Source organism: Camelus bactrianus, chromosome 7, assembly GCF_048773025.1.
Source record: "Camelus bactrianus isolate YW-2024 breed Bactrian camel chromosome 7, ASM4877302v1, whole genome shotgun sequence".
NCBI lineage: Eukaryota > Metazoa > Chordata > Mammalia > Artiodactyla > Camelidae > Camelus > Camelus bactrianus.
The window spans coordinates 82,831,100-82,840,650 of NC_133545.1; the positions used below are offsets into that span (position 1 = coordinate 82,831,100).

At 48.5% G+C, this 9,551-nt stretch overlaps 1 pseudogene; it reads left to right on the plus strand.

Annotated features, from left to right (window-relative positions):
• The first annotated feature begins 840 nt into the window (after window positions 1-840).
• Window positions 841-6,993, plus strand: LOC105080683 (complement component 1 Q subcomponent-binding protein, mitochondrial pseudogene; annotated as a pseudogene).
• Window positions 6,994-9,551: the final 2,558 nt, after the last annotated feature.

The window sequence follows — 9,551 nt, forward strand, 5'->3', positions numbered from 1 at the left end:
CTGCTTAGTATTTTTCTGGGAACATTGCAATAAGGTTTCCTAAAATTTTTAATCAAGAGTGCTTCTTGAAAATGCACAATGTATTTGGAGTCAATAAAATTTTTGCTAGGAAAGGAAGCACACAGACTAGGCATCTAGGAGTCACAGGCCTGGATCTGAGGCTCCACGTTGCTGCTCCCTGGCTCTGGGGCCCCAGGCAAGTGCCCCCTCAGAGCCCAGCTCCCCCTCTGCTGGGGACTGGGACCTGCCCCCCGCCCACCACCACCACCAGGAGGAGGGTCTTGCGACGTGACAGCTGAGGAGGCTTCTTGTAAATTGCCAAATGCTAGTGCAAAAGCTTGCTGTTGTCACTCATCCATCTCTTGCCTCAGACTCGTTTTTCTAGGAGTCCATTTTCATCCTGTTACCGTCCCCCGCCCCCTCTGAAGCATGTGCAACCGTGGGTTCTTCCCCATCAGGGATATTGAATCCCCAACTCCCCTGCCCACATTCAAGGCTCCCCAGAGCTGGCCCCAGCCTGCCTCTCCCACCTCAGACTCCCCTTCCAACTGGGTCAGTATCCAGGTGTGCTGAGCCTGCGCGGATGCCAGCTTCCCAGGGGCTGGGACTTCTTGTCTCCGGTTCTGTCTCTGTTCACTGGTTTTCCCATTGCCCACAACAGTGCCCGGTGGGTCTCAGGCATTCAAAAATATCATCCAATGAAGGAGTGGAGTGCAGTCTCCCAGTACTTGCTAAGGCTGTTCCTACGTGAAGGGTAGCCTGGCCCTGTTTGCAGTTGGCTTCCAGCCCCTTTCTGAAAATTCCCTGATGTCGTCTCTTGCCAGAAGGTCGTGGGCTAGAATGGAAGGGAACGAGGACCTGGAGACAGGACCGTTGGTGGATCAGGCGCGTGCAGGTTGGACCTGGCCCACAGGAGGCACCGGGGAGGTGGGCGGGAGGGTCCAGAGCCCGTACGACAAGTGGCAGGTCCGTGCAGGCTGAGTATCCAGGAAGCCCAGCAAATGAGGTGTGAGCCAGCAGGGTGAGCCCAGGAGGCCGCTTTGGGGGGGCCAGGCTGGCTGTGGACAGGGTAGAGATCTGAGAGCTGACGGTGGGACTGAATTGCAGGGGTAGGTCTCTGTCCAGGGAGAATGGCCGGACAAGGCAGGGACCCAGTCACAGAGGAGCACGGAGAGCGATGACGTCTCCATCAAGACAAGATGTGAGGATACACCATAGAGACATGTACCGTTGCCAAAAGCCCGCCTGGGCCAGGCGGCTTGCCTCCATTCTCCATTTAATTTTTACAACCGTCCAGGATAGTTACCAGCTGATGGAACTGAAGCTCGGAGAGGAAGGAAGCATTAGGCCGATCTGGTTACGCATAGCCGGCTTAGGGCCCCGTTGGTGGTCAGTTCTTTGCACAGGTGTGTCCTGATCCCAAGCAAGCGTTCTTTCCTCCGTGTCATGTGGCCCCAGGGAACCAGCCACAGTCACGCGGGCCAAACTGGGGCTAACTTACAAGAACACCCAAAGCCCAGTTAATAACCAGGTCACAAGGTCACAGTGAAATAGATGCAAACTGGATTTCACCCCACGTCCCCAACTAAGGACTAAGCACAGGGTGGCCTGGAGTCTTGACAGGGAGCTCAGGGAACCCCCAGCAGCAAGAGGAGGGGTGGAGGACAGAGCCGGGTGGGTCACGATCTGAGGCGACATCCATTCCTCCTCCATCCAGCAGTTCTCACGCCGCCCTGCGATCTCCCCCAACTTCACCATCATGCGAGGAAGTGAGCAGTGGGCGCTCTGCATTTAGCTCAGCTCCTCCAATGAGACAGGGCAACATCTGGGCTTTGGTATCAAATAATGCTCTGTCCTGGCATCTGCACCTTCCCCAAGTCCGGTCCTCAGTCTTGGGCATCACGTGCTTTAGGGCGCTCTCCAGATGTAGAGACAGTTCTCCGGTGCGGTGGTGGGAGGGTGGGATTTTGTTTCTCGAAATAAGAAACAACTTTCAGTGCCTTAGGTAAGCTTTAAACCCGAGGAGGGAAGGTCTAACACGCGCTAAAGGGGACAGCTCTCAGTGCCAGGCAGCAGAAACTCACTCTTGCGTCTCCCGTGACCTCAGACATGCTGGCACCTTCCACAGGCCCGTCACCTCCCTCAGAGAGCAACAGGCGCATCCGCACAGGTGGCCCCAACAGGGAGAACTTCAAGACGTAGGCGACAGCGCTACACCAGGCTTTCTGAAGCGTGGGAGCGGTGGTGGGAGGGAGGGTGTTTGTAACTAGCGCTTTCTGGGCAGAGAGAGGGGGAAGTGACCCAGAGAGACCCTGCAGGACTGGCCACCACTACTGCTGGAAAACCAGCTCCTTCTGATCCGACAGGAAGCAGCTTATGTAAAGCCAAGCAAACGCAGGTTATTCACTTTGCTAACACCTGGCTCCTTAATCCCCATCCCAGCCCAACTCTGGCCGCAGCAACCATTCCCTGAGGAGGGCAGGTCTTGTTTTATTGAATCAACTGAAGCTTGGAGAGGGCCGGTGATTTTTGTTAAGGATCACACAGCAGGTGGAAGAGTATTTAAACCCAAGTCAATCTGGCTTCAGAGGCTTTTGCCCCCAATCCCCAGCCATTTTTGCTACCAGGAAGGATGTTCCCTGGGCCCAGCATCCTGGGTGCTGGCGGCAAGATTGAGGACTGAGGACCATCGGGGCACTGGACCGGGATAAGCCCACTCTTGGAGGCTGAGGGGAAGACCAGAGGACAGGGAGGGGGGCAGAAGCAAGAGTGGGGCTGGATGATTGATGGAAGAGGATGTTTGTGTGACACGTATGTTTTCCAGTCCCGCTAAAGACTTTCACATCATCCTTTATTTCTACCTGATTACCTCTCCATTCATAGCCCTAATCAGTAATTCCTACATCACTTTGGTGAGGGAGAGACAAGTGATTGTAAACCCATTCATATCAGACAAACAGAAAGAAAGATTCACTAAATTGCCTTTAAACATTAATGGCATCTCTGACATCACCATCTTGCTTTTGATTATTTTTAAGATCTCAACTCTATAAACAAAACGCCACTTTGGCTTGAACATTTTCACTGGTACATGGTCATGCCAGCTTAATTAGCATCACTTGCAATAAGGAAAATTAGAACAATCTCAATTTCTACAAATAGAATTAGTGTGATAATTATTATAAATATCCATGTGTTAAAATATTGTAGTTATTGAAATTCTTGTGATGTATTTTTAATAACAAGAGAAAATGCTTATATACTATAATAGTCAAACATAAAAAGCAAAATACAAAAATGTGTGATCTCAACTATCTAACAAAGTGTATACAGGAAAAAGGAAAGAAATATTGGCAAATGACCATTTGGTAACTTCTGAGTGGCACTGTTGTGGGGGCATAAGTTTTTTTTAAATTTTTGGGTATTTCTCAAAATTTTAGCACGTGACACTTTTTCACTTAGAAGTCCCACATCTGGACTTCCTCGGGTCCTTGGAATCTGCAGAATGTGGCTTGGCTTTTCTTGATGCCCAGGGAAGGCGGTGGCAGTGTCTGCCCAGTGGTGAGGGCGAGGCTCGTGGCCCTTGCAAAACACACCCGAATGTTCAGCTCTGAGGTCAGTGGTGCCGCCGTGGACACGGTGGCGTGACTCCAGCTGAAGGAAGTGCTCTCATCCGCCACTGATGCTCTCAGGTCCAGAGCAAACGTTTCCATGTCACCTTCACTTGACATGCGGATTTATGGCCCGTTTGGCCACTCCAGACTGAGGAATGAGGCCGGATGTGAACTAAGGCCGCTGAATCTGTTTAGAAGTGAACTGTCCCAAGGTTCTTCCTGGCACCTCTCAAGATTCTGCAGCCTTCAAGATGCGCTTGGCAGCCTCAGTAGCTCTGCTTCTGGTTGGAAACTGCCTCCCTCTCCATCCTGTGCTTCCCCAAGTCTGATTGCAGTTGTTAAAATACCCCAATGGCTGCCTCCTCTTTACAGCTTTCTGTGACCACCACCCATTAAAGACAGTGATGGACCATCTGTGGGTGATGGTTAAAATACAGCTTCCTGGGCCCCCCCACCCCGGTCTGCTGAATTAGAATCTCCAGGAGGGCGGGGCGTTTGTTTTAATTTTGTTCTCATCTAATACAGTCAGCTTTTTCTGTGTCAGTTACATTGACTTGAGAACAGGGATGATGTCTTAAACAGCTAGCCCAGAGCTTTGCAGAGAGTCGATATTCAGGGGATGTTTGTTAAACGGAATTGAATTATATTCAATCAAAGCAAGGGCACACTTCAGTCCTGATGTTCAAGTCCTTGCCAAAACGCCACAATTACTTTTGTTTGTTTTTGTTTATTTCTAACACTTCCTAATCAGCAGATGGAAACTTGTTAATTATAGAGATTGCTGTTTATCATCTTTCAGATTGGTTTTGCGTCCTATAAAGCGGAGGCTGTGTGGAACCGGTCTCCCGTTTGTTGTCTGCGGCCAGTATTCTCTAGGGAGAGCAGTGCAGGGGCCACCAAGAAGCGAGATGGCTCAGGGACACTCAGGAGTCACTCACCAAAATTGTTTTGCAGGCTTTCCAGTCACCAGTCCCAGCAAGAATCCGTCCCGTGCCTCCCCCTGCAGCCCTGCTTGTGTGTTTCTTCCTGGTAACGCTTGCTTTGCCATTTGGGTATATGAGACTCCATCTAGTATCTCGGGCTGTTGTTAATTTTTCATACCGATGTGTGCTGGCTTTCCAGAGCAGGTAGAAGCCATAGCTAACACTCTGGTTCATTTTCTAAGTGTTTGACACGTGCATTTGTTGACTGAATGCATAAATAAATGGGGATTGTCTAGGAGTTGCACCCTGAGCAGTTTGAAGCCATTTTGACATGTGCCTCTAATGACCTTGGAGTAATATTAATAAAGCGAGAGTAGGATGCTGGCCTCTGACTGTGGGTCATAATTAAGCTGCTGACATGAAGTGTGCTGTCTTCCCAGGACTGGTGGCAGTAAGCCTCGTCCTCTGCAAAGAACAAAGCTAATGTCTTGGAAATCTATGCACTTAAGATTCATTAGCATGGACCTGTGGCTCTTGCCTCTTTAGAACTAATGTTTCGCCTTGAACAGCCTTTCAAAAACCTGAATTTCTTCACTTTCTCCTTTTCCTTTTAATTCCGCTGTCTCTTGGGTCTTTGCACAAAAGCTTAATGAGCAGTTTGAACGGCAACTGAGGCAGATGACAGACTCTGTCATTGCTACCTCATGCAGTGTCTGATGTGGATCCCTGGAAGGATGCAAAACCTTCATCTTTGATGTTTTCTGCCTGCAAGGTAAAATGGAAAATTAGAGATGTTATCTGAATAATTAATTCAAGCCTCAAATGAAAAAAAAAAAAAACTATTGTAATGTATCTAGATCATTGAGACTTCTCAGTTTCTATTTGTCTGGGTGTAGAAGGCTTGTCTTTTAAGTAACTGAAATGGCAGTGAGAGCCCTTGAATATATTACCATCTCATTGAGACCTATGACTTCTAGGCATTAGCTTAAGAGTGAAAAAAGTCTTAGCCAGCTGGTAATCATCTGGTTTACCTTCTGGTAATGGTTACAGAGAGCCAAATTAAATTGTATTTCCATTAAGTTGAATGTAAACCTATGCTGTGCTATTGAGCAAATGGCCAAGAACTTGCGGGGAGAGGGGGGAAGCACTGGGGCTTGGCATTTCACTGCGGCAGCTACATCTTTTGTGTATCGTGGACAAACTCAGGTGATGGTCTGAGACTTTCCGTTTTTTCCTTTTAATTTTTCATTGACGTATAGCTGATTTACGATGTTAGTTTCAGGTGTACAACAAAGTGATTCCGTTATACATGTACATACATACATTTTTTTTTCTTTTCAGATTCTTTTCCATTATAGGTTTTTATAAGAATTTGACTATAGTTCCCTGTGTTATTCAGAAGGTCCTTGTTGTTTATCTATTTTAGATACAGTAACGTGTGCCAGACTTTCAGTTTTACAAAACTGAAGATACTCTCCAAAATCTCCAGTGGACTGTAGCTCCTGCCCATGAGTTCATAGGCTCCAAGCTGCCTCCATCGAGTGTCCCTTCTCTTTAGTTCTGAAAAATCAAAAAAAAATGCATTGGTATGACAAGTGTCAGAAGGGACTTTTTCTGAAGGCTCTTCAAGAATTACAGTAGCGAGCGTAAAATAAGCATGTTTAAAAAGTCGTTGCTCTTCTGCATGTGTCTTCTGATGCCTTTGCTGCCAAGATGCTGCAAAGCTCAGCACGCTTGCGGGGTCAGTGCAGCGGCCCGGCCTCCTGCAGCCTGGGGGGTGGGGTGGGAAGGGGGTGGCCCTGCGCCTGTGGCTGCGGCTGTGGTGGCAGACTGCACACCGAAGGGGCAAAGCTTTTGTTGCCTTCCTCAGTGATGAGATTAATGAGGAGAAGAAAATACAGAAGTAGAAGTCTCTCCCCAGGATGTCTGGAGGTTGGGAGCTGGAGGTGAATGGGAAGGAAGCCAGATTAGTGCGGAAAATTGCTGGAGAAAAGATCACTGTGACTTTCAGCATTAACAACCGCACCCCTCCCCAACGTGATGGAGACAAAGAGCCCTCCCAAGGGCGGAAGCTTGAAGAACAGGAGGCTGAATTGATGTCCGCTCCCCACTTTGTGGTTGAAGTTATAAAGGAAGGCAGCAAGACGGCCCTGGTGCTGGGCTGTCATTACCCGGAAGACGAGGTTGGACAAGAAGAGGGGGACCAGAGTGACATTTTCTCCATCAAGGAAGTGAGCTTTCAGTCCACCAATGAGCGTTACTGGAAGGACACTAATTACACACTCAACACAGATTCCCCAGATTGGGGTTTATATGACCACCTAATGGATTTCCTCGCAGACTAAGGAGTGGACAATGCTTTCACAGAGGAGTTGGTGGAACTCAGTACAACCCTGGAGCACTGGGAGTCCATCACTTTCGTTGAGGACCTCAAAGGTTTTGTCAAAAGCCAGTAGAGGAGACAAGGTGCCAAACACCTTAATTTTATGGCAGGCTTCGGCCAGTGAATAACAAAACCTACTCTGAAGCCAGACCCACGTGCTTTGAAATGGTTTTCATCCCAATGTCATGGAAAATAATTCAATTGTAACTTATTTCTCCTGCCTCTCATTTGGTTCTTCTACAGACCTGTTTCTAGATTTTTGTATAACAAAATGATGGACAGTAAAATTGGTTTATCTCCTCTAAAAAAAGAAAAGTACTTGCTAAGTTTCTTTACTCTAGTGGGCTGATTTTCCTCCCTATCATTTCAAGTGTCCCAATCGTTTTGTCCTAAATCACCGAAGCTAAGCCTAAATCCTTTGTAATAGCACCAGTTTTTGTTTCTTATTTTATTCTTCAACCATCTCTGCTGGCCCTCATCTCCTAGCCTGGGTACAGAGATGGTGCACTTTGCAGTGGCCAAGAGAACTGGTGACAGCTAGAACAGAATTGAGTCACGTGGGCTAGAAATACTGCAGGAGTGGGCGCAGTGGGTAACAGGGAAGGCATTTGCGAGGGAATGTATTACTTGGGATAGGAACTGACTTTGTGACTTCTCCAGGGAGGCAGAGGGATGGACGCGCAACAGAAAGAAGGAGAGAGACCGGATGCATTCCGTTCGTATTGCCAAATGCTATTTCTATCTTACTCTTCACCTCTGCTCTAAGCTGTCTTCCAAAAATGTCTTAGGTATTGACATTGAAGTGACATCAGATGGGGATGTGTTCTTTCCCGACACACTGTAACAGAAGGAAAGGGCTGCTACTGGTTCCATTCCTCTGTGTCCTGATAAAGGGCCGTTATGGTTCATGTTCCTAACGATTGGCATCTTTGTGAGCGCTCTGGTCCAAGATGGTACCTTCCTCTGTCCTGATAGGCGATCTGAAAAAGCAGCGCTGAGAACCTCTCGTACTGCTGAGATGAGAGAGGTCAGGTGGCAGGCACTTCTGAGTTGCTCCTGAAGGAAGTTGTTCAGGGGCACAGAGTTTGTGAAAGCACGATGTTGGTGAACTCACGACTGCATTTCCCCTCTGTCTTCGGAAGGGCTCACTCTCCCCCAAAGAAACACCTCTCTCCTTACCTTCGCACACTTGGCCTTCAGATTGGTCTCGTCTCTGTTCCAGCCTCATCCCTCCCCAGGGACCCTGCCTCCGACACACAGGTCTTCTCCCTGTGCCCTGAACACGTGTGGATGATCTTTAGGACTCTCATCCTTTGCATATTTCCCTTCTGCCTAAAACATACCTTCTTCACTTTGCCCTAAAGTCTTAATTTCCTTCCTCTTCACACACAATGAGTAGTTCTCTCCCTGTCCTTTGTATCCTTTTAAACTGGTTTGTCTGTCACCCTGTATTGAAATTATTGCTTATTTATCTTTCTTATCAGCAGACTGTAAGCCAGCCCAAAGCGTATGCCTCGTCCCAAGCATGGGACAGGTCATATTGTATGTGCTCATATGTGTTTAACTTACATATTAATTGGCTCTGGTCCACCACTGGCAACATTGCTTTGCTATAACTGGGAAGGATAATAGCCTTTGTACCGAATTCTATGGCGATATAAGATTACAAACGCAGTGTTCCAGAAAGTCGGTCTAATTCACTCTGCATTGATGTGTTGGCCAAGCTTTGCAAACAAAGAATGCAAAAATCCTGAAATGTGCTTCGCCTGATTAGTTCTGAAGAGCAGAGCATTCTGGAGCACGTGCTACTTAGTGATGCAAAGGCCCCTCCCAAAATTAGGCACAAGGACCATCTGTCTCAGAAGATGCCGCGTGGTACGTGACACTCCTGGATGAATGCAATGGTGGTGAGACCCCAGGCCACGTGTGGTGCCTCTGTGGTCTCCGTGACTGTGACTTCTGAGTGCCCTGTCATTTGCACAGCCCTTCAAGGACCCAGGATGTACCTTGTTCCTTTACCTCTCCTCCTCCTGCAATGAGACTGAGCGCCTACATTGCAGATGGTACTAAGGGTTTAGACTTAAGGGACCATCAGCTTCTCCCTGCACACGGACTTGACTTTCAGAGTTGCTTGTAGCTCGGGCTCTCCTGACACAGCAGGCTCCTTGCTCTCCCCATCATTGCTTCAGGGAGATGCTTCTAAGGGGAACAGATGGTAACGTTTCCCCAGGTCAGAAATCTCCTGTGGCTCCCCATCCTCCAGGGAAGGAGGTCCTTTGCCTTGGCATGGCATGGGAGACCTGCGTCCCTCACTTCCAGCTGCCCCCACCTGACTCTCCTGCAAGCAGCTGGGAGAAGGTCTGCTGAATCTGGAAGCACCCCCATGCTTTTCTGTAAAGCTGGGCCTTTACACACCGAGTTCCTTCTGCTTCGATTGGATTTCCCTGTGCCCTTGCTTAGCTGGTGACCTTCCTACTGCTCCTTCCAAGTTCAGCCTGTTCCCCCTCATGGGAAGTCCTTCCCTGCATTTTCTCCCTCCTACGGGGGACCTCGCCCACCACTCTGGTCACTTCCCTGGTCTTGTGTCATAGTTCACTGCTTAAATATCCACCTCCTGCACAAAGCTCTCTG